The sequence below is a fragment of the Xylocopa sonorina genome, chromosome 3, assembly GCF_050948175.1.
Source record: "Xylocopa sonorina isolate GNS202 chromosome 3, iyXylSono1_principal, whole genome shotgun sequence".
Lineage (NCBI taxonomy): Eukaryota > Metazoa > Arthropoda > Insecta > Hymenoptera > Apidae > Xylocopa > Xylocopa sonorina.
Window position 1 is genome coordinate 11,053,699 of NC_135195.1, and position 26,216 is coordinate 11,079,914.

At 47.5% G+C, this 26,216-nt stretch overlaps 1 protein-coding gene across 4 annotated transcripts in view; it reads left to right on the forward strand.

Annotated features, from left to right (window-relative positions):
- LOC143422285 (neurotrimin) overlaps window positions 1-26,216 on the forward strand; it is a 264,124-nt gene that overhangs the window by 9,175 nt on the left and 228,733 nt on the right. The gene's annotated exons all lie outside the window — the stretch shown is intronic.

Sequence of the window (26,216 nt, forward strand, 5' to 3'; positions counted from 1 at the left end):
AAACGCGTAGAGGCAACTCCTGTTGGCTTTCGTCTCAAGCTGCGGGCAATAAACACTTCTTTTTCCCGTGCAAACAATGCAGTGACACGGGGCGAAAAATTAACGAGGCGCGGGCCAAATTCAAACTCATCTCCGTGCCTCTGTTTTCTACTTCGCGCTGCTTTCCCACCCTTCATTTCCTTCCCGTGAAAACTGCCAGCGGTTTGTTCGTTGCATCGCCATTGGAGTAAGTTTGTGCGCGTTATCGATAGAAAATTAGGGGACGATAATAACGAGTTTTCGAAAAAATATATTTTCAACCCTTGGCTTTAAGGTTTCCATCACCCTTGCGATACGAATGATTATTAAGAATTCTCCCATACAAATTGTAACGAAATAGGCGTGTTCATGTTCGATGTGTCCGCCCGTAAGATTCACTTCTTCCTTTCGATTCCAACTTTATATCCTCGTTCACTCGTTACTAAGCAGTACGACAGGTTTGCGCGTACCTAAGTTACCAGGCATTTACCGACGTTGTACGTGTATATGGACAGAACGACGTTATTGGCGAATTCCGTGATAGATACGTGGATACGTCCGATCGCTCATTACGAGCAGTTCAGCGAGCAGATAAGTCTGTTGACCAAGCAGAGACTCGTAATTACATCACCAATTTGCTGAGCGTTCGTTGACGAAGCTCACGTTGGACGTGACGTTTAAAGACGCGGTGGTGAGAGTTAAGCACGAATTACGCCCGTTTACGACGTATCCACACGGCTTTGTATTATTTTCGTACTAATTGATGGCCGCCACAGTGGCCGCACGGTTCTGCCCAACCCCAATTTGCAGCGGAAACAATTAATTGCCGAATTCGCGTTAGAAACGACGCGAGTGGTTATACGCCCTGTCCAATTTCTACCCTTTGAATACCCCCGTGAAAAAACTAAATGATTGCATGTCGAAATTAAATATTGCTTCCGCTGGTTTCACAGCTGTACGAGAAACCTCGTTTTTTAATCAAGTTTCCCCCAAATTATCGCTCTGTTCCCGTTTCCCCCGTTTTTGTTTCCAATCGTCGATCGTTAAACTTCAATTTTCCCTCCGAAGAAACACCGCGCGTTCGTATTCAGCTAGAAATTTTGCACGCGGCTCAATTATATCCGTTCCTCGGCTCGCCGCGTTGGAAACGGATCCTTCACGGGGGGTTGAAGTCAGTGTAATCGAACGGGTTTACGCGGGGCGGCGCGCGGCGACGTCTCGATTTACCGCTTCGACGGTGGATGCGAGGGTGTCGAACACTTCCGCGGAGCGTCTTCGCTCGCGAAGAGGGCGAAAAAGTTTACGACAGTTCGCGCGACGATCCGTCTGAGGGAGGCGATAACGCAGTTGGAAAGGGAGTCGTACTCCGGTCTGTTTGGCCCTGTTTCGTGACACGGATCCGGGAACCTTTGAAGGAAGAGCAACGGGAGAGCACATCCGAGAGATGTAAGAAGATCGTGGCGACGATGTAGTCGGGCCCGCAGATATAGGTTGCCAGGGATCTATATATCTTTATCTCGGTCGGGATTGCATTGTTAGCACGGAGCGCATTGTTTGAACGGTGACGCGAGGCCTGGGGCGACCAATCAGCGTTCGCGCTAGCCGTGCCTTATCAAAGATTTCTACCACCTCCTGCAGGGCTTGAATCAACCCGTCCCAAACCTCCCTTTCGCCCTCCATATCTCTCTCTCTCCTGCTCTCTTCCTTCTCTACTCTTTTCTTCCGCCATATCCCCCGCTACTTTCCCACGTCTCTCTATCCGTCAGTCGCTTTCACTCGATCTTCGTAGGGTAGCAGCGAACCGCTGCCCGCAAAAACGGATCAGCCTTTAATTGTCAATCTTTAGCGAGTTTGTAACGAGCTCGACGCGCTGCACCAGGCGCGACGTTTTTACCCAGATTCGTTCGAATCACCCGATCAACCGCTGCTCCCTTTCTGCCTGTTCCGCTTTCCCTCGGTTCTCCTGCCGCGCCACCACCGAATTCGCTCCAATTGTGACCGTCGAGCGCTGGTCCACACCTTCCTTTTTCTTGTCGCCGTTGACACCGCTGAAACATCCCTCGTATTCGTTCGGCTCGCGATTAGTCGGATCTGGGTTTCTAGTCCCGCGCCTCGATCTAGTCCATTGGATAGCACCGGGAGTTCGTTGGGCGTCTGCTCGGAATTGGAATTTTCTGTCGATAGACACTATCCGATGTTGGATACATTTTATACCGTTAACCATCGACTAACGCGGGTATTGTACTTCGTTCGTCGAAGTTTCAACGTTTAGCCAGCAGCTTCACAATAATTATAAATTAATTATTTGTTTCACAGTGCTCTTCTAAATCGCCAATTAATATTTCCATTTCTACTCCAGCTCGCGGAGAATTTGGCAATGGCAGTTCACGTTGGCCGCTTAACCTCGCCGCGATATGGGCGTCCCTTTTTAAGCACGCCCTTTTCCTAAGGTCGCGCCACGGTTTTTCGTGCCACAATGAACCTCGTCCATCGTTCTCGTGAAAACCACCTCTCAGCAGTCTCCGCGCGCCAGAGAGAGAATAAAAGTGTTGCCGGTGCATAAACCGCCCTGCTCCAGTATTGTTCTCCGGTCGGAGAGCTGGCTAACTAGGCGGTTATTATGGCCGTACGTACCAAGGGAGAGAGAAAAAAAAAAAAAAAATATCGATGCGAGTTGGAAGCTTTGTCGTGGCTCGCACTCGAACCCCGTTCATCGTGGCTCGTTCGAGACTTCGCGTTCCTCCGCAACGCGGCAAGGGTTGAGGGTGTTATTGTGTTTCGTTTCTTATCGCTATTCTGGAGGGATTCTGGAAAACATCTTTTCATCCTCTTCTATAGAAGATCTCGAAAAAATAGTAAGAAACTTAGCTTAGAAGCTAGACCAATGGATCGTGGAATACTTTGTCTGGTTTTATATCTTTAATTGACGAAAATATTGCGTGCAATACATTCGATCTAATGAACCAGGCCAGTACGACGCCTGCGAGTTTTATTCTTCGAGAGCCTCTCGTTGCTTGTTCTTCTTGGGGATGCGGTGGGATATCGAAGGTGGTTCAAAGCTTTGGTATTAAATGCTTATCAGAATTTCATTATGAATTGATAAAGCTTGACTGAACAAAGCCGGAATGCGCTTGTAATAGACGGAGGGAATGCACGGCATCCTTGTATGTTTTGCTACCGGGCATCTCATGTACTTTAAAGCAGGTTAATGAATTTCCTGTATCCTGATGCATCCATTAATTATTACCAAAGGTGGAAGCCGTTATTATCGTTCTAGATATTATCTAATAATGAAGTTGGAGAACTTCGAGCAATTTTTACGAGAAGAAAATTAAGGAGGCGAATCTAATACTTTATATAGGTTCAACGATTTTTCCTGGCCAAACTAATTAGGATATCGTGGGATATCGAAGCTCTATTAATCGATTCAATGTTTACTCATTCAATTTCGACGAAGATATCTCGAGCTCTCACGTGCAGCGTTATGGATGGTCAGACTTGTAGGTGCATCCACGGCAATATACGGTGTCCGAGAAAATGTGTCGACGCTTTGGTTAGATTTATTGCGTCGAGAGTGCTATAGATCATATTGGAGTTCGTGAAGAAACCTAGCAGCGGGATTTGAAATTGAACTTCTCGTGGGTAGTATGCTCGAGAAATTAAATTAAAGTTTCCCGTGAAGTTTCGGTTTTCGTTTAAACTTCCTCGACCATATCTTAGCGATAGGAGTTCTTCGTTTGCAATTAAGAGGAAAAAGAATGTTAATGATATAAAATTCGCAGCGATTTTCGTTTCTCTTCTTAGAAAACGTTTAGAAACGCTATTATTTACAATCCGATTCGAGACGGGAATGTATTCGTAGCCACTTTGCGAATGTTTATCGAGAATTTACCGCGATAATAGCGATGCGTTACACCGCGCTGAGCCGCTCCGCGAAATCCTGCGGATCAGCGTATGCACCGGAACATCTCGCGGTATAACCGTATAAAGCGAGCGGTGCTTTCGCTGAGCGTAGGTCGAACGAAAGCAGCGTTGAAGAAAAGTGGAGAATGGCGGAGGAAAGAAAAATGAGGGAAATAAGGAGCGAGTAATCGCGACGAATCAACGGATAATATCCGTCCTGATTTTCCGTGGTAAAACAAAAGAGATTCCATTGCTCGTTTCACTAGGGATGAACGCAATCGCTACAACACATGGTAATCTTAGACAATTTGTGATACGTGCAGGATGTTTTTGCACGCGAGGCTTTGTCTTCGAGAGAACCAATTTCGAATAAGCAAAGAGCAAACGTTAACGTCGTTGCGAACGTATCTGCTTCCTTAAGCAAAACGGAACGACGCATCTCGTTCAATTTAGTGGAAGACCGCTTCTTTTTCAACGCGAGGTAATATTTTCTTTCGGATTAATTCTGATTCGCGAACACGCAAGCATACGCCTCTTGCACGTACACCGATGCGTTCGTAGAACCCTCCCCGGAAGATTCATGGACGGTATTGTTTATGCGCGTGAAAGAGTAACGGGCGGAAGGGTGGAAAATCGATGGACGTTTTTACGTTACAGAAGTTTTTCCATTGAAACGAACCTTGGCCAGTTTGGGAACAAAGTTTCGGGAAGTTCGCTCGATTCGGGATAATGGGCAACGATCGAGAAACTATGCGGTGTTTCGTCGCACCAAGCCGATATTCTAATTTTAGTTTACGTTTATTCAGCTTTGTCCCGCTCGCCCGGATAATGCTGGAAATAAGCGCACTTATCATTCGGACACTTTACAATTTATTCCACTCCGCGTGTATCTTCGAACGTACCCAAAAACTTATTACGCATCCCGCTTCAGACTACTTGTCGTCACGCGCGCGTGCAGCAGCTTAGAGACAAATTTACACCAGCGAATATTTTAACGTAGACGGCATAAGAGGTTTATCATATAAATTGGATTTCTCTCGCAAGATTCGTCCGTGTGAAGCGAAAAAACTTGTCGAGAAAGTGAAGGGACGCGGAAGAGGGAAGAGCGACTCGGGACGGAGGGTGGAGAGGAACGAAGAAGACGCGCAAGGAAGACGTGGAGCGTGACAAATCTTAGGGGGTGACATCTTAGCGACAAATCTGACCGTGTTTAGGGTACCAGCAGTCGCTTGAGACTTTTCACTATTCTAGACAGTTTATCGAAGGTTGATACTTTACGTTTCGACGAGATTGTAAAGAGAATTCTTAATTAACGATGTTATCAAAATAATATCGACAGTTAGCGAGAGAATAATGCGTCGAATGGAACGGTGGGAAATTGTATGGAAGCAACGATCGGTAGGGGGGTTAAATATTTGTTAGAGACGCAGTCGCGCGGTATTCGAATGTGCGTTCGAGTTAAGCGATGCTAACGGAGCTCGTAGTTCGTAACGGAAGTATGTCGAAGGCAGGAAATGAAGACGCTTGTTTCGACGACAGGTTATTGGCGCTCGAGACTCGCGCGCACGGCTCGCTGCCGTCTTTCCCGAGAAATCTCCTTTTCACGATCGATCTTTGATTATCGTCTGGCTCTTCCGTCAGCCGAGCGAGCTTCCACCGTGAAACGCAATCCTTGACAGGCTTCCTGGAAATTATTAACGATCGACGAGGAACGAAATATTTTCCATATTTTATTCATCCGTGTTTCTATTAAAGCTCGACTGAAACTCGCGAATAATAGGCGTTCGAACGGTTCGAAGCTCGATTTCGAGCGGCCATCGTCGAGCGCGCGCACTTTGTGAAGGAAAATGAAACGAGATTAGCTACTGTTCTCGAATTAATCGTGATTTGTTTATCGCGTTTCTTTGTACGAAATGCGAGGCGCATTTCCTCGTTAACTCGTTCCCGTTCGAATGTTTTCCCTTTGATCAGTCGCGCGCCGCCTTAATAGGTTTTCGATCAGTTTTCACATTAGCGCAACGATTTTAATTTCGCGACCGAACGGGCAACAAACGAGACCAGATCGCGCGGGGGCTATAGACGGTGAAATAATTTCGATCGGTCAGATTTAGAGGCGGCTAGTTTTAATTAAACGTCGCGCGGAGTTTACTTGCGATCGATCCGATCGGTTGGTCGCTTGGCACGGCACTTTACCATACTTTCGCGAGGAGCCCACGCTGAATGGGCCATCACCTCGGGTGGGCTACTCGTCGCCGTGGAAAGTATATTCGAATACCTTTAATGCGCATCGAAGGAAAATCGATGCACCGTTGAACGGGTGAAAGGAGGGCCCCGGTCCCTCTCTCTCTCTCTCTGCCTCCTTCCGTTCCTTTGCCATTTACTCGGCTCGCAGTATCGTCGGCACCCTTATCGAGTTCAAGAGCCACTCCGTTTGTTTCGAAACAATCGGAAAGAAACGGAATAATTGAGAATCGGCTTGGGAATATCGATGCCCCGTTATTAAACGGGGATTGGTATTCATAGTAATGTAATTGGGGATGTTTATTTCGGAGCAATTAGGTGGAACTCGTCCGACATATTTTCAATACCTACCTTGGCTGTCGTGTAATTAACTATTAACTTTCTAAACGATCATCGAAACGAACAAACGAAACAACAGAGATGTGTTACGTTCCTGAGATTGCAATTAACATTTTTTCCACCATCGTGTACGTATTGGTCTTCTTCTCCACGTATACCTATCGGGAAGGTTCCCTTTTTAAAGCGCAATTTCATAAAGTTCCACTCAGCTGTTCCTCGAGATGTCTCACCTTCCTTCCGCGTGAAATAAATATCCGTAAAAAGGGGCGGATGTATCCGTTATCAAAGAACGTCCCTTTTCATTCGCAGAGATCGTCGTCTTTCTTCCGTTCCATCCATTGTTCCTCTCCTTATAAATTCGAATGGAAAGAAGCAGGTCGCAGCCTTTCATTAAGTGGGAACCATGAAAACGTAATGGCACCGTATCCCAGGGCGAGAGCGTTGCGTCTCGAAGGGCGGCGGATGTCGGTAGGTTTTCGGTGACTCGTGGCGTGGGAGTATCCACGCGGGACCAGGCCAGACCCAGGGGGTGAAATTAAGCGAATTTATCTGCCGGCCGCAATAATCAGGCGTCGTTAGTTACAGCTACCCACTTTCTTCCAAGTAGCCGGGAGAGATAGGGTGGGAGCAGGGCTGAATTATATTGTCACTGACAGGAACAAACAGAGATAGAACGGTGCAGCGAGCGGATAAGGGCGACTTGCTCCCGGGTGAAAGGGGTAACCGGGTAAAAAGGGACTGGGGTGAACGGTGCAATGAAGAAAACGGCGGATCGCGCGATGGAACGGGACGAAAAGCCGCAAGCTTCGAAACGTCTCTGTCCCTGCTGGCGAGGGCGTACGTTAAAAGGGGAGCAGTATTTAGGAGAGCAGCGGAGGGCGTCTTAATCTTGCCGGAGAATTTATGGGCAAGCTGTTTAAGGGATGTTTAGTTGCGCTTAATCTGTAACTGCTGCACTTACCTACACCAGCTACACCAGCCTCTCTTCCACTTGCTCTTTCTCACTCTTTCCGTCCGCCTTCTTCTTCATTTCCGCGTTTGCTCCTCGCTGGTTTTTCCTAGGGGACGTGCCCGGCCGATCCAGGAGCTTCGCTCCGTGGCGTTACCTAGCGCCGATCTGCGTGGTATTACGAACTCGGATTGCTACAGGAGAATTACAATTTATCCCTTCACGGTTTCCCAGTGGACTCATCATGAGACGACCGTTTCCTATTCTTCTCTGTAGCCATTCCCTATAATGAAATGAATGTTCCTCTGAATTTGCTGCGTCGTCGAATTCGACTTTCGAATATGGAGAATGGCACAGAAAGCATTTTCCGTTAGATGCGATATGTTTTAGTTAAACATAGACTGTACAGTTAATTATAATCCTCGTTTGTAGGCTTTTCTTCGCAATGCACAATTCATGTCTTCGCTAATCCGCGAGATACGACCCTTATAGATCAGTTTTTCAATCCTCCCTCTCTCTCTTTCTGTCTGTCTATCTGTTTAAACGTTCCATACAGAGCTGAAGACTCTTCAATAGAAGGAATCGCATTTTATGACATTCTACATCACCGCGCCCCTTTTTCCCTTCAACAATACCGGCTCTACCCCCAAGTCTGCGGCGTACGAGCGAGCATTTCCCGCAGCCGCGGTAAATACTCCGGGAAGATAGAGGCCGACCATGCGACGCATAATCTTAATACCGCCGTGCGTTGCATATATTTACAGCGTCGCGGCGGAAAAATTTTACCCGCGGAAAACTTTTCTCATTTGCCCTCGTGAAATCGTCGAGTCGTAATGGCGGAATTACTTTGCGCGCCGCCGGTAAGGATTTCTTTTCTTACAACAACCCTCGTGCTCCGGCTCGAGATCGTGCCATTTTCTTTCTTCGCTCCCCTCGCTTCGCTGATATTTCTGGCCCGCGCCGCGTGTATCAACGACGATCAAAATTCTTGTCGCGTAATCGCGTCAAGCTCCTGCGAGGTCGTTAAACGGGGGTTAAAATTCACTTAAGGGCTCGTCCCTACGTCTGGTTTCGCTCTTCTCTGGTAAGCGTACGATGGATCGAAAGATTTTCACGCGTATCAATGATTAACAACGCCCACGAGCTCTGAAATTGCACGCGTAAATCAACGTTGCTACAGCTCGACGAGAGGGGCGGTCATTTTTTACGAGCACCCTCGTTAGCGACGCACGCGCCGCTTGATTCCCAGACCCGTTCCACTGACGTTTGCGGGCTGAACTCGCTAAGTGCGATCCGCTTGACCGCACCGTTCTAAGAAAGGAACGTTCCCAAGGGGGAATTTCCTGGTCCCGGCACTTTGCTCACCGTCTTGGACGAAATTAAAGCCGAGGAGAGGGCTTGTTCCGGGCTTAATTAAGTAAACTACCATTCCGGAGCTGCTGTTCCGCTTTTTGTCCGACTCACGACCCGATGAAGTGTGAGAGATGCAAAGGACTCCGTTCCGTTCGTTGGATATCCGCGTTTTAATTAATCGATGGCCAGCGACGGGCAAACACCAGCGTGGTTCTGCCGGGGAATTCAATTTACAGAAAATCCGAAAGGTTTTTCGAGTCCACGCGAAGTCATTAACATCCAGAAAAGCGTAGCGTTACAAATGATTCGTTGAGCGTGCGCTATTAGATATTTGGAAGGGACTTTAAATTCAGCGACGTACACTGCACTTGAAAAGTACGACGGACCACTTGAAAAGGCGATTCTCCCTAAAAAGGGGGTCGCTCATTTAAATTCCGCGGATTCGAGTATTAAGATTAAGCGCTTTAAATCCATTAGAACGAGTAACGAGCGGATTTGGCGGAGGATACACGCGGCGTAAGTGCACCCACTGCTAACGCTTTAAGCGGACGCGGTAACACGTGTTTTCAAATGTGAAACACACCACTGGAAGATACTCGGATAGCGGATAAAGAGGTGGATTTAAAAAAAATTAGAACCAACCGCGGCGTTGAAAATGTTTGAATTATCGCCCGCGGTCGGCCTTGTTCTTCGTCCCGTTCATCGCGAAACTTTCAATCGTTTTAATGGCACGGATTCCGCTCCCTTTCCTGGGGGTCCTCGTATTTCCAAAATTAATGCCATTAATCTCACCGCTTTTTGCGAGGCCTTCGAGACAAATGCAAACACTGACGTCCACTTTATCCTCTCCGCGAAGAGATACGCCGCGTGGATATAGCTGTATTTCTCCAAGAATAATTTACATTTCGATCTCGTCCGCAACGTTGCGTCTCCAACAGGAGAAAGAATTTATACGCTAGATCCTTGCCATATCTCTACCCTCATTTCCTTTTTTTTTTTAACTGAACAGGAAAATATCGAAGAACATTGCAATTATCCACTCGAAGGAGCACCAAGCGGGACCTTGAATCAACGCCGCGGTACCAGCTCGCGAGCAACATCCCTTATTGATTCGACAGGGTCGCGCCTCGGGGCGGGACGCCTTTAAAATTGCACGGTGGCGCGAGCGTGCTATTACGCGGCTGATTATGGATTTGCATATGACCCAGTGACGGTTTGATAAAGCTCGTCTGGTTGCTCAATAGAATCGCGGGATCCGGAAACTAGTTCCGTGATACGAGGTCGGCAGCGCTCGTATGTCGGCCACGTAGAAATTCGTGCTTTCCGGCTTCTTTATCGGGCGTACACTCCCTACCAGGGTTAACCGAGACGAACGGCATCCCTTTCAACTTTCTCACTCTTATCCCCCTTGTTTCTCGCCGTCGAAACTTACGAGTTCGCAGCCGAGCGTTTCCACGATGCCGAACGCCTCCACGAATTTCCGATCCGCGAGGAATCTAATGGGGTGAGGGCGAGTTATGACGTTAAGCGGGTGCGCTGAAGTTTTAAAAACTACTCGAGGCACCGCGAGCGTAGGGCGGCCATCGACAACTGTGCTTAAAAATTGTTTTATCACTGCCAAGTTCAACGCGCGATATATAAGATTTTGATAGTCGTTCGACTGCTTATTGTTCCGTGTTCTGCATTCCACCCCATGGTTATGGAGTCGATGGAAAAAAGGAAGCGTCGCGATAAACTTGCTGCAATATCGCGATTTTAATAATCGTCTATTAAGGTAATATCGTTTATAATTCTCTCGATGTCGTACAAATTAATGATATATTTTAACACTGCCCGCCAAGTTCTATTGATCGGTGGTGTGTTTTGTCGGGAGATGCTATCTCGCGGAATGCATCGCCTAAACAATCTACGTAAATTATGCGGTGAGCAAGCAACAGTTATCGTTATAACATAGAAGTCTGCCTCCCGTAACCGTATCTGATGGGGGTGCCGTTTTATATGCTAATTCCAAGCGAGCTAATGAACTCTGTCTATAACTAACGTAACTTCCCTACGAAGAAGTGAAATAGTCCGCGGATGGAATTTGGATAGCGCCAGGTTTTTTTGCGCTTGCGATTTCGCGATGTTCTCCCAAGCAGACCTGTGCTCTCTAGCTTTTAGAGATCCAACGTATTACGCTATATAATGCAGCATCATCTGTCCTAATTATCCATATAATAAACTTTCATTTCTCTACCCTGTATATTTTTCTCTTTTTCTGGTTCTCGCGCTTGCAATCGTACGTGTATCCTATTTCCATCAGATTCGTTAGTAATTACGAGTACAGAAAATACGTAGCGATTTCGTATGATCGTTCCACTCGACGATTGCTCGACCAGTTGTTTGAACACGCTAGAAGAGAATCTCTAATGGAACTCTCGGTAAACCGCGGTGTTCTCAGTGAAAACTCGATGGAAACCAGTTTCTAGCCGCAGGATCTAATGTTATTAACCAACAGACATAATCGCATTCTTTTAATATCCAAAAGTGTCGAGAGCGGGAACACCTTTCATGGATAAATAATCGCGTAATTTAATAAAAGCGTATCGCGACCGTGCCACGACTATTCCGCTAATAAACTTTCTTATCGAGTTGATGCAACGATTCACCCACACCCACCTCTCGTTGTGCACGACGTCTAATAAAGGGTTATTAAAAATGGATTATTAAAAACTTTCCTTATCTTGTTTGCTCTGGCTCGATCGAAGTTCGCCCAGATTCTCACCTTTCTGTCCGCCTGCATACCCTCGCTTAAAGGGGTGGCGAACGTCATTCAACTCGGCCGATACGATTCGATACATCGATTCCTAGCCGCGCACCACGAAGTTCGCCTGAAACTTTCGCTCTGACACGTATCCCGCGTGAAAGGATTCTTTCTGCTCGTGAAACTTCCAGCTATTTGTTTCACTTTGCTTTCACCGTGGACACTGGGAATTACGAACAGGGGTAGGAACGTTCAGGATCGAACTTTCCCTTTTCCCCTTCGTTTCGTCCGTGAGAATGGCTCGGTTATAACGTATGAAACGTTCAAGTATTTGAACAGCTTTCGTTTGTTGTAATTAAAAGCACAGTGGTCGGATTTTTATCACCGTGTTCCCGAAAAACGAAACCTCGAACATGGCACTCGAGTTTCGTCTTGTTTCACTTGATGGAACACCCTCCTTTCGCGCTCAGTCGCGTATTCCGTGCGCGTCGCATAAAGCGGAAAAAATATCGAACACAAATTCCGCGTGCCGCCTCTTGTTCCCGGATAAATACACAGCGACGCGGTACGCGATAAATATACAGTCCCGTAAATTACCTAAATTATTGAATCTACGTAATCCTACCGTCTCGCGCGCAACGGTAAACTCCCGACAATAGCCGCCCTTATTTCTATCCACCGCGAAGTTATGCTAACAACGTACCAGCACAAAAGATCGTATAACGTTCCGAAACTTTCCGACATTCACTGAAATCATTATCCCCTGTCGTCGATAGAACAGCGCGAAGTAAGAGCAGCAATTTCAATAACACGTCCTTAAGCCGATTAAACCGACTCCCATGGCCAACCGTCCACCAGCCATTGAAACTTTCGCGCAAGCCGCCATCTCGCGCGGACCGATGGCTATTTTATGGGTTTGCCCCTGGTTGTAAAACGCGAGGGCGGTGGCCAGTAACACGAACGGTGCTTTATAAGGTCGTAGACGCGAGATACGCGGACACGGGATCCACGATTCTCGTTGGACTTCGTTATTTCGTCTCCCCAGGTCCCGTGTCTCTCCGCGTCGACTCGCCTTTCACCTTTTATGCGAAAGAAGAGATGATCCGCCTCCTCTGTCCGGGGTATTTCGAGGTACACGCGGAATAGAAGAATCGCGAGCAGACGCTGGCGAATTCGATGGCTCGCGCTTTAACAGCGTTGCATTTCGTAAGATCCAAGTTCGTAGAGATCGACGGATACGAAGTGGAGGGTCGAGTATCCTCGTTTTTCTTTTTTCTTACTCGCGTCGAAGTGCAAGAAGTTTAGAAAATAGCTCGATAGAACAGTTGTTAACATGTCGAAGACGTGTTCTCTATTCGCGAAGGAATTCACTGTGTTGGGTAGTATAAGGATACTCGAGTGGGAACGGAAGTTCTTCCGTTTCTAGAAAAAGAACGTTCGTTCGCGAATTGAGGAGGCTGGTGTATTGGATACACAGTGTGCACGCTTGATACGAGGTCTGCCAAATGTTCAATTACGGGGAGGCCAGTGAAAGGGGTAGTTGAATGGCACGAGAGACGAACTCGATGTCGCGAGTAGAGCGATCCGATGAACTAAAAATTCACCTCTTTCTGGCCGATCTAACTGTTTCCATAGCGTATCGCGACGCAGCGGGGTGAACTCATGATTAGATTCTGCGTGGATAGTTCCCACCAAGGCAATAGTGTTTGCCAGTGGTTCAGAATATTTGCATTTTTCCGTTTCAATTCATTTCACGATGATTCGATGGCAATGATAGAAGAAACGCGCCTGCCTATCACTCTATTTCCGAAATATTATTAAAACACAGAGAAGGAAGATACGCAAACACTATTTATCGTTCAACTACTGCTCTGATCGCCCAAACTACCCTCGAATGCTTGTCTTAAATATTTCAGCAAAGCCTCCTCGACTTCACTCTGATTTTCAAATCGTTCACGTACATACCGATGCAAAACGTCGCGATTCGAAGGTTCACGAGGGTTAAAAACCCGCGAGGGTGTGCTTTCACAGTTTACGGGTAGAATTCCTAGCCCAGAGAAAAAAATGGCCGTCGCGTGATCGAAATATCAAGATCCTGGACCCTTCTCGGCGAGTAACCGGCGACCATTAAAAGGTTTGTGGGTCAGAAAGTAGAAAGAAGGTAGCAGGTAATATGTAGGACATGCTCGGTCAACCTGCGGCAGAATCGCACCGGATATCCCAGCCTATACATTTCGAAGACGCTGTTTTATCACCGGTGGCTGCTCGTGGCTCTTAGCCGGGATTCGCGGAGAGGCCGAGTGGCATCTGCGGGGACGCGCGGCCGCCTCTTCTGTTCTTTTCGGTATAAGCAGTGGGGCTTGTGATAAGCCGATTATCGACAGCCGTTTGTTACCACCGATGCAGCATCGATGCTTCGAATGATTTAATGGAGAAGCTCTAACACGCTCGCGTCTGAGTATATTATGGATAATCTGCTCGTTACTCAGCCGGGATTTATGAATTTGCTAGCTATTTGTTGAAACAGTAACCTTCGCCATTCGCCGTGATTTATCGTAGCCGTACAAATGGGTTATAAACATCGCACAAAGCGATTGGAAATTTAGGAAAAATTCTCTTAGTCCGTATTTCTGTGAAATTTCCAACACTCAACAGTACGACTACGTTTTCATCGAACGCCACTTGGTTTATCCTACATTTCAATATCTCGGTTAATCACATATTTAGCAAATAGATTGCTTCGTGGAAACTTTAACCGCAGCCCTCGTTCGACTGCAGTTCGCACGCCTCCCCGTTCAGCCCGTGTTAGTAAAAATCTGCCTCGCCTCCATCCGGTATACCGAACCGGTACATAATACAGCGGGAACTTTACTGCTCTCGAGAATGCAGGTTCGCAGGCGATGAATAATAAGCGCGGCCCATAGATTGATAATGCTCTTTCACTCGAACAGCCGCGCGCTCGTCTAAACGAAACATCGCGGGCGCGCGGGCGTAAAACACAGGTCTCGCCAGAAATTCACGATAAGCCAATAGCGCACCTGACGCCCACCGCCGCGTTGCCTGCGCGGATATCAGGTACACCTGCATAACCTTTTAAGCGCACCCCCTCGTGCCCGTAGCTCGCGTTGGATGCGCGTTTATCATACCGTCGTGAATACTTCATGTCCGGCCCCTGGTGCGTCAGTCGCGTCATTAATTTCAGAATCTCTTAGAAGCCAGTCCGCGCATCCTCGCTGGCAACCGTCCGCCCATCGAGAATCCTTCTCCTCGCGGAGAACGAACGAGATAAGAGTCCTCCTCGTCCACGAGTACGCGACCCAACGTCGAGCTTATCGTGCCGCGCGGCCGTTACGTCGATCCTTTCTCTCGTGTATTCCAACAATGAGCCTGGTTCGACGACCCAACAGCGGCTCGGGTCTGCGATTGAAATAATCGCGAAACTTTTCTATCGGGCCGGAAGTTCGAGTTCCGCCGGGGATATCGGCGGAGTAACAACGCGGTCTTTCGCCGTAACGACGTTAATCTTTTGCGGGGGTGGCGGTTTCACCGCGAGCACCACCCTCTTCGAACCGCATCGCGGCATCTTTGTTACGTTTCAATGGTCCGCGGTCATATGGGCCATTCGTCAATGTCTGTCTGTATTACGACACCGCCAACTAATAGCTTTAATTAGCTTTAATTAATAGCGGTCCCTAATAGCGTTTAACTGCTCCCTCTGTGTTAGTAGGGAGCATTCGAGCCGCGAACTGAGACATTGGAACACGTTTCGGTCTACGTAGTTTGTCGAGTGATCTTTCGAATAGAGTTTTATTGAAAAATGCATGTTTATACGGTGGATACACGTTGACGCGTACTAACAATGAGTTTCAACTGTTCACATATGTCAGAGACTTCGTGTTATACACGGAGGGTTGTATAAAATGTGTAGGAGGGGAAATTTCGATAGTTCCATGCATCAAAGGGTTAACGACGCTCCTAAAAGCGTAACAGGAATTTGCGTTCGCAAGCGAGTGGAAAATGCTCGAATTTTACGTTCAATACAAGTGGTAATGTACATTAGCGCGCAGTTTTGCGCCGAATTCCAAAGGCAATAAGCGATTTCCATCCTCGTCTAGCAATTACCCATTTTTTCGTCCGCCTCTAGGGATACGGAGGAGAAGTGGAAAGGCGGGAGATAATAGCCGGCGTATTAAGAAAAATTAACGAGCTGATGAATATTTAACGGCGAATTATGCATAGCGTCATTCGCGATCTCTTCGTAGTCCGGCGTAAGTTGTCATCCTGGTCGAGGGGAGGCTTTTTTATAAAGCGCGTTCATCAGCGCAAGTCCGGGAAACTTTTTCGCGTGGATATCAAAGCACTTGCCTATCAGCGTGTCGAAACCAGGAATCGTTCGAGTTACAGTCGCGAGTCGAGCGAGGGATGCGCTCCCCGCGGTTCGTCTTTAATGAATAAATCGCATCGGAGGGTAAACGCTGGGGACGCTTTACGATTCGTTTGAATCTTTAAGCGTTTGGTTTGCGACGTGGAAAGTGTTGGGGCGTTCAATCTCATAGTGTATCTTTTACGGGGTAACGAAGTTACGCCTGACCTATTGCATCTTTGATTTTACACCCCTGAGTTGATGAGGATGCGTGAGAAAGTATGCACTTTATCAAAATTGGCTTCGATCTTGCATTGCATTGTACTGATGAAAAGTAATTTAAGTGTTAAAAAGGTCTTTGTTATTCAGACTCTTTCTAATGGCGAACGTAGGAGAATCTGACGAGTCGTAACGCACCACCCTTCCACTAACAGAATCGACCATCGCGACGGTAACAATGATCGCAATCGCTGAGCGAGTCGCGGCTTCCAGAAGACGGTCGTGAACCGCTCGTAAGCAATCTTCACCGACGGCATAGTTCCAGGGTAATTACCTTGGAAATATAGTACAAACGAGATCGTTATTCCAGTCGGCGCGCCCACGATGACGATTCGAGGCATTAACGCGCAGCGCAGTATATGGGGCGCAACCCTTTATCCCGCGGGCTCTATCTATAGCTGCGTCCCGCAACCTCTGCTCGCGTTCACGCGAGACGAAGATATGGGGCGTGTTTTAAAAATACCCTTCGACATGGGGGACTCGCGTCGACGGAGACTGAGCAAGAAGGGTTAGGCTCGAGAGGGACGTCGAGCTGCACCCTGCGATGAATCGGTTTTAATAAAACGTCGAACGTCACGCGCAGCTTTAAAGCCGTGGACGGTGGAGCGTCGTTTGACTTTTAATAATCATTCGACGCCGGGACGGCCACCAGTCGACGTTCGAGTGTTCCGTTACGCTCCTCTATTTCTTGCGTCTGTTTTCTTTGTCGTTCGTCCACTCTGCTTTCGTTTTAACCACTTCTCGAGGGGAGGCTGGGCAGTTCTATCTGGACGCGCACGCGCAATATTGATTTCCGATCTTGATTTTTTATTCGCTTTCGCGAGGACGATCTCGCGCTGGTAGTGGTAGAAGAGAGAATTCTCCGCGTTTTGTCCCCAGGTGGACGGTAAAAGGATAGTTTCACGGAATTTATGTTGCACCGTTAGCGACCATTTTCGCGGCGTTTTCTCTTTTTTCTCGTCCTTCTTCGCTTTCACTGTTGCTCGACTCGTTACATATCGCGATAACTCTTCATAATCGGATTCTCTTCGTCGTCGCCAGAGAAAAATTGTTTCGGAATACCGCGAGCGAGTTCTGAATGCGATCCCGGACATCGTCGCGGTGTTATTTAAAATTCTAACCGCCAATTATAACGTATTTAAAGTCGGTTCCACGTCGTGTCTCACGCGAGAGCCGTGGCGATGAATTTCAAACTTTCCACACGCAAGAGGGAGAGAGAGAGAGAGAGAGAGAAAGAGCAGGAATTGGAGCGGTCCGCTTGCGGCAGATGCGGCCGACAAGACAAATGCGAATTTAAATAATTATTCATTTCGCTGGGTAAATGAAATTAAAATACAAGTCGCGGCGGATCGCGTCGGGATGAGGGTGGCCCGCGCCGTCGCGAACTGAAAGCCAGCGGAAACGACGGTAGAACGGGTAGCAGATGGAACGATACGGAGACGGGACGAGGGTACGAAACGTTGGGTAAATGTAATCCGTGCATTAAGGGCCGACCACCCCTTCGTATCCATTCCAAAATTGGCCGGGTGGAAAGCCGGCGGTCGCATCGGGACGATATAAATTGTTTTAACGCCGTTCTGACGCGATTTCGACGCCGTCGGTTTGGTCTCCCAACGGAAGCAGCGGAACGAGAGATACCGCTATTAAACGAAGGATTTCTGGGCCCGCGGTCGAACCAGACGGATCGTGTCTATAGCCTTGTGAAATATGATTTGCATAAAGGCTCGGAGACCCGCGGCTGCCAGAGGTCACGGGTATATCTGTCCTTCCAGAGCGCTTTGTCGGTACCGACTATAATCCCTGGCTAGAGATATCGAGCTATAAACATCGCTAATTCAACGTCTCGGATTGCTGTCGATGAATGGCAGGGGTTGACCCTTGCCTGGGCTGCCCTCGCTTGTTCGGGCTTAATCAGATGGATAGCGAACGGGAACCTGGCTGTTCTAATGGAAATTAGTGCGATGAGTAATATTAAGTGGCTGTATAGCGTTGTGCGATGGGGACCAGCGTCTGACTAGTCATTGGTTGCTCTACTTGCTTCGTCTGTCCTCGTCGCGGTCTGTTCTTCCACTTGTTTTCAACGAAATTCTGCGATTATCCCTCGAACGAGATTTAAATGTACACTCGTAGGTATCAGCAAGTGCCATCGTCGGTATGTAATCTTTTAAATGGTTCACCGGTACTTAAGTTTCGAACACTTGTACGGTTACCAGGATTCTGTTGACGGAATTCATTGCGCCCTCCATCTCGCACGAATTACGCAAGCTTTCGTCGCGCGTCTATCCAACAGCACTCAAAATGATTTACCAGCATCTGATTCACAGTAGTATCAGCACGAGCGCGTCCCGCGACGCTTATCACGGGGTGCGCATTCAGCCTGCCGCGTTCTCCATTTTATTACACGACAAAACGTTCGCGCCGCTGGTCCGACGACTGGTTACGTGACGCGAGTATTTCCACGCGCAATTACGCATTCCTGTAACGTGCATCGCGATACGTAACGCGAAATATTTCAGGCTCCGCGTTCTCGTTCAGATAACTATCGCTGCATCGAGAAATCTTCGTTGGTTCTCGTCGCTCCTTCGTTCTATCGTCGATATCATTTCCAAATTTCGTTTACCCTCGCTCTTCTGGCATACTTTCTCCTGGAGCGTGAAAATTCGCTCGATTTTTACTCTCGATCGACTAGCGTTGCTCGTCGAATCGCGCGATATCGATCGAGGCGGAAGGGAAACTATGAGAGCAACGCGGGACGAAGCGGAGACGGCAAGGGCCGAGACGAAAATGTAAATATCCGCTCGAGGAATATCAGTCGGGGAGTCGAGGGAAAATTAACTCGAAAAATTCCTCGACAGCGGCTAAGTAGAGACAAAGGGGACAGGCATCGGCGGGTCGTGGGACGGGAAAAGGCGAAGACGATGACGGTGTTCAGAGCTTTTCCTCCTCTTCCGTTACGCCCCAGGCATTACGACAGTCTTACACCCACGTTGGAATTCATTTCAATGAATTTGCATTCCAATGCGCGCCTTTCCAACGTCCCGCCCTCTCTGCTTTTCTTTTTCTTCGCAGCCACCCGGTCCCTCGGAGGATCTTTTGATAATTTTTATTTAATCGCTCGTTAATTAACGCGGCCAGTTATTACCGCGTCGCCTTCGTTCGTACGCTCGACTGTTCGCATAATGGATCCGTCATCTCTTGGATCTATCGATTATCGTCGATTCTCGAACTGGTTCGAAATGTTTCGTACGCTGCAACTTTTCGATTTCTTTTCTTTAACGAGTTTGTTTCTCGATTCATGGCTAAAATGTAGATATAGCAAATCGCACGTAAGAGGAGTTGGAAAACGTCGGAGGATTTCAGTTGACAAGCGTGTCGTTCGTTCGACGCGAGACGTGCTCGGAAGGGCCGAGAGGGTGGAAAAGTTTTTGACAACTTCCCTGTCCCCTTTTTCTCCTTGTTCCTGGCAAACGTAGACCGTGCATTCTCTCCCCTTCGTGGAATATGCACCGCTATGCACTTGTTAGTTCGCGATTTTATGTTAAACTTTGCCGCCACTGTCACGCGCTCCTTCGTAACCCGTGGGTTACCATAAAACGTAGCAAGATTACAAGAGGGAAATATGATAAAACGTGTCCTCTTCCTTAACGCGACTATTCCAGCGAATACGTGGCAGGGAAAGCAGAAATTCTATTTCATCCAAAATTCTCGTATAAAATTAATGAACGTGTCAAATTTTACACGACAAAACCCGTAGATGCAGTTTTCTTTCGTTGGTTCCAATTGTGCGAGTTATTTGTTACCAGCCAATAAATGTAATTTCAACAGGCGACATTGTTGATGGGAAAATACGCGCTTCCTTTTGTTCGGAACTTTATTGTCCATCCTATAGTTCGTTCCGTTTTGTGTCAACTATTAATTGTTCCTGTATGCTGTAGCCGTTCCAAACAATCTTCCCTTTCTCCCATTAGACATTGTTCGGTGCGTTATTTACCAGTGTACAACAAACGACTGATCGAAAATCACCAATACGAGTGACCAAGTGAAAAGCACGCGTACCTAATTTTTTCATTTATTTCTCTATTCAAAATTACCAGTAATCTTGGATCGTAGCAATCTCTGTGCCCCTCTTCGAATATCGATCGATGTGGGCGATTCGTATCGGAATATCCATCAAGACCAATTGCCGCAGACAGTAGTTAACCGTTGCAAACAGTCGAAACGTTTATTCTGTTCGCGAAACGGTTTTTTCCAGCTTCCATTTAATGCTTTATCAAGAATAACAATTTCTCTTCGATTCTTCTTCTCCTCTTTTTTTCTTTCCCCATCCTTCGGAAAAATAGCAATTTATACCTTTCACGAACGCGGACGGGGAACTTATTTTACCGTCCGTACAGAAATAACGTTCGACGATGCATACGCGGGCAATTTTTTCCGCGAAACAAATCGAGCGGAAGCTCCCGCGTTACTCTCATTATATTTTACCGATAATGCGTGTTATTTAGCGTTTCGTATCACGGTTTATTAATCGTGGACGCGTAATGCGATATGCGAATCGTTTCGTTCCGAGTTAATCCGATGCAGCGTCCCGCTCTTGTTCGCCGAAATATGTAACGCCCTTTTCAAATATTCATTGAGCTATTCTTTAGGAGGCGTTGCGAGAGATGTGCGTTTCGCGGAATTTTCATTCTCGCCTGATCAATTTTACTTTGCGCGATGAGCATCGGTTAACGTTTACGTAATACAAATCCGCGTAATACCCGTGCTGAGGTTACGATCGAACCGAGTTGTACGCGAATTACGAATAACTCCTTCCTAAGACTTCTCTCCGTTCGATGGTGCATACAACAGCTGTCTGAATCGTAGCGTCGTACAATGTTTCGTTTCAAACAGGTTTGCTAGCGATGTTCGACGAATTATCTTATGGCAGTGCCGCAGCGGAAGAGTTGAACGAGTCAATGACACAAACCCCCTTAGTCACGCGTCCGCGAGACTAAAGGAGAAACTAGATCGTGAATCCGACGTGACACTTTTCTTGGATGATTGTTTCGTCGATACGTTTTAACACTGTTAAAACTGTAACGAGATTGCGATAGAACTTGACAACGATGAACGCAGCATAGATCGTACAGTGTCTACTTATCGTTTCACTTTAAACAAATTTGAACCTGACGTCCCAGAACGGAAAAGGCCATCACCCTTAAACCTTCAATTTTACCCGTCATTAATAATTATCACACCCAATCGGATTCGCATTTCAGCGAACAGGCCAGCAGATTGTCAGAGAGGCGATATGACAGCTCACGGTTGCCTCAAAATGGAGACACAGGAATCGATTTTGCGAACTATGCAGGCCCACCAGGCGTGATTGATCGCCTCCCATAATATCCTATTTACCGCGCGATCCCGAGTCTAATATCGAGCGTACGGGATTCGATGGTTTCTTTGAAAAGAGCGTTATCGTCCAATCACCGTACGCGCGTACCAATCACCGGCCTATGCTCGCTGGATTCTATCGGTGTCATCGAGATCGCATGATACGAATAGCCATTCCGTTCGATCTCCGCGTCACCCCGTTGCGTTCGAGGGTGCGCTTTCGCGCGCGTACAGAGCCATTAATGGTTCTCTCGCGAGGTGTTCCACCTGAATATTCTCCCATCGTTATTGTAATATCGCGGGAATTCGTTTCTATTTCACTCCAGTGTATTCAGCTTTAACATTCGCAAAATGTTCTTCACCGCGAATGATGTAATTTCGAATTCCCACGGAACGTCATTCGCGGAGGACACGTTACAACTCGGATGTATCTAATTAAAAATTTTTAATCGAACGTTACGAGGAAGTAGACGAGAGGAAAGAGTAGCCGCTTTCCATGATTAGCCTTCACACATCTCCGACTCGAGGAGAATGTGATTTAACTTCGCCAGAAGTTTATAACCAATTCAAATTATATTTCTTTTTCACCGTGCAATTTAAACTCGCGGCGTACAAAAGGAGGAACGCGCACGTCCGTCCCGGGCGTTGATAAACCTATTTACCGCTAATGTAATGCCTTCGCGCCGTCGTCTACTTGTTCTCGTGGACCGAGAGAATTCCCTTCCCCTGCCACCCCTCGAAATTATAATACAGGAATCGCGATTACCGCGATGTTCTGAATCTAATTACGGTTTAACGAGTTCATCAGCGTGGCGAGGGACAAAAGAACGGGACGGAGCGGCGTTTCAGGGCCTTTCTCACTTTCGAGCTCGCTAATTTAATGAAACGCGACGATACCGCCTCGGTACCTCGCTCGTTACATCGGCCCAATCTGCTTCGCGAGCTTCCACCCACTTGTAAAACATCGCGAATCGGCGAATTCGTACACAGGCGAAACGTTAAGCTGCTTTAAGCGAACGAGATAAATCGCGACGGTTCCTCGGGCTCGTGGAAAAATTGGTCAGAAGAGGGGATCGATAAGGACTGCGGGAGGTCTACCGTAAAATGAAGCTGAAAGCCTATGAATAATAATGCGACACGGAAGATACTCATCGCGGATTCTAAGTACATCCACCGTATAAATGGCAGATAGGCGTGTATAAAGCATTGTGGGGGCCGTCGCGAGCGTTCAGCCAGAAGTTTTCCCAACGATCTGCGCGGGCGTACGAAATGAAATCTTTTATGGTTAACAATTTACAATGAAGAGAGAGAGAGAGAGAGAGTGAGAGAGAGAGAGAACTGTGTATCTATGCAGAGATAGGTGAGAGGGCTGAATGGTCGAATTTAAAACGCGGACAGGTTTAGAACGCCGCGGGGTGAACGCGCGTGGCGTCCCCCTTTTTTCCAACAGATTGGAAAGAAGAGGGTAAGATTAGAGACTGGTGAGCTTTCTTACGAAGGCCACCACCACCACCCTCCCGTTATCTTTCGACGGGCTTTGATCTTCGAAGAGGCAGTCGACGCTCCTCCTTTTTCTTGTTTACCGGACGTCTTTGCTCGCGGGCCCGTTTTCCTTTTCATTCGTCGCCTCCCGACTGGCCTGTGCAAATGCGCCGCGCGCTTTGCCAGACGACGAAATCTCTCGGGCGACGTTCTCGCGTTGACAAACGTTGCAACTTCGTTTGCTCCTTCCTTCTGCTTTCTGTCTAATTACCCCTTTCTCGATCTCTGATTCCACCGTCGGCGATCGTTAAATCCGCCGTCAGATTTATTTAGCCCTCGTTACCGACATCGCTGACGTTGTCAATTATGAACGCAGCGATCGATCACGCGAAAGTTGCGTCGTTTATTTATGTTCGTCGCGAATCTGGTCAACCGTCGACGACAGGCGGTGGTGGTTGACGAGGGAACTGAATTTTTCAGATTGGACGAGTATTACGCAACAACGCTCCGTACCAGCCACGCTGAAAATTGAACGAGTCCCCTAAGCCGCGCGAAGTCACTCGATAATGTACCATTAATTACTTAGGTTGCTTGGTAGCCGAGCGTGTTCGCGCGCGTATCAGTAAGAGCCGCAGCCACTCGAATGGCAGTAAATAGAGCGTAAAAGGACAAGGGTTTGGCATGCGCTTCGTAATACTTTAAGCTGTGTACTCTGTAAATTTATGCCAGTTCCCTAAGCCTACTATCGTATGCCAGCTGGAATCTTCTGCGCAAATAACGATCCCGCTGCTATTTTATTTTAGGGTACCTACGCGTGTACCTCTCGGCGCGGTACGATCTTTGCCACTCGAGAGGAGCGTATTACCAGCCATTTTCATCTTACGAATCCCTAACGTGAAATTAGGCAAACCTGGTTAACCAGACTCCCGTGACTTTTGAATGGCGAGCGGATAATTACACCTCCACTAAGTTCGTGTCTACCTCATTTTTTATTCCGTTCGTGCGAAACCAAATTCGATGAACGTTTAAACAGCAACTCGAACTGCTGGCACGAGTTATTAGTTATACGAAACGCGCGGAATTGTTGAGTAATAATATGCGATAACTGGTATTAATAATTTTATTATGCCAGGGCGCGTGATCGTCGAGCAAAGTAAACCAACGGTTCGCTCGATTGTCGCGTGGGATATGCTTAGGGATCGCGAACGAAATCGTAACGCGAATAGTCAGGGTGGACAAGGTGGTACGCAGCGTCCCCCAGCGATTTTCCACGTGAAAATCTGCATAAGTTGATGGAGGGTAATGAATACTTCCGCGTGCGTCGCGTTGCGCGCGGCACTCAGTCACTTTGAATATTAACAAGGAATTTCCAGTGAGAGCGCGAGGTCGATCAAAAGTCCGTGAGATCGTTTTTCGCGGGACCTCGATACACTTTGCATAAGGCTGTTTTTTTTTCGGACGAGAGCAATCTTTCTCTTTTTTTAGACAGCTCATTCGCGCATTTTCGAGTCGAAGATTAAAAAAGACAGCGGACAAACTGTGCTCGATAAGCCCCGCGTATCGTCGAATCGTCCCACGACAGATAAGAGCAATCGATAAAAGTAGGTTGTCTGCAATTCAAATTTAGGATCGAGCTACGTCGCTGGTGCATTGCAATATCTTCAATTACTACCCCTGCCTCGGTCGTTCAACCCTCGCTGTTTCTTTTAAACGACGATGCGCAGCGTGTTGCGACACGGGAAACGGAAAATTGTAGGTGTTAGAATTTTTTGTTGAAGTAAACAATGGCTCGTCGCTGTCCTCTTTCCTGAACCCTTTTTTATGCGAACCGTCATAAATTAAGGGGAAAAATGCTTTACGCGTTTTTGTCCGGTAGTTGTTGTACTTCCTAGATGTCGACTATTACGCTATTGTCTCTGTACTAGAAAAAAAAATGTACAAATCGTACATTTCTCCTTTTATCGGCAGAAAACGTGATTCCTGTTTTCAATTTTAATATACCACGCGAGTCAGGTTGTTCGCGAGTTCATCGGCATGTATCGCACTATGTTATACTTTAAACTCGTTTTCTGAATTGTCCTGCGTGTAAATGCGGCGTTAAGGTTTCACGAAACGCACGCACTTAAAATACTCGCGTGCGTCGTGGTCAAGCATTAAATCCACGCGGCAATTTAGATCGGAGTTAGAGACAAGCGAGCGATCGACGGTCAGTTCGCGTTCGAATTATACGTCATTCTGAAACTGATAAAAAAGGAAAACCGCCTGGAATTGCTTTGTCATTGATCCAGGCCAACCTAATCATCACCAAAAAATCGATTCGAACAACGATCGACGTTAATCTCTTTTTGATTCCCAAATATCGTGTATTCCGTCAAATCAGTCGCAAGGATCCCTCGCACCACCCTCGAAAGGACACGCGTCGTTGCTTAGTCAGCGTTGAATCACGCTGTGGGATACGTTCGACGATAAAACAACGGACGCATGTAGGCGAACATCTGTAAATTTGCTCGGTCCTGTTCGCGTGATATAGGAGAAGCGGCTCCCACATCGGGCATTAGACGGAATGTAATAGAGGTCTTGGCGAGTGTCCAGCCGGAGAGTCAAACTGCGCTGGGGTGGAGGGTTGCGAAGGCTCGATGGCGAGCCTGCGCGTGTACAGATCTCTGCACGTTTCTATATACGCGTACGTGTACTGTACGGGAACGGTAATTTCTAATACCAGAGGGTATATACACGGAGAAATCGTAGACGTACCGCGATAGAAGAGGGTAGATCGAGGGAGGATCCTCGCAGGAATACGCGTCGTCGTCTCGATTAGGCAGCAGGCCGAGCAGTAAAATCTTGGCCAGTTATCCTCAGCTGCGCTTGGACGTGTCCATCGATGAATGGCTCCTTCTGCTTCGCCGGAACTTGGAAGACGTCGCGTTCCTCTGCTGTATTAAGGGGGGTGGACCGTCCGTCTTCGCGGTACGTGTCTTCGTTATCGTTCGTGACACGGCTTGCCAGACGAATCCTAGATTCCTCTGCGTGTGCTCGACGTACCGTTGTGCAGAGGATGCGTTTCACTTCTCGAGGGAGGAAATGATTAATAGATTTCCACTGGTTGGGTGGTAATTCGAAAATAAACGGAAACGGTGGAGCAACTTTGCCCTTCCGCGAGGCTTCCTTTCGCG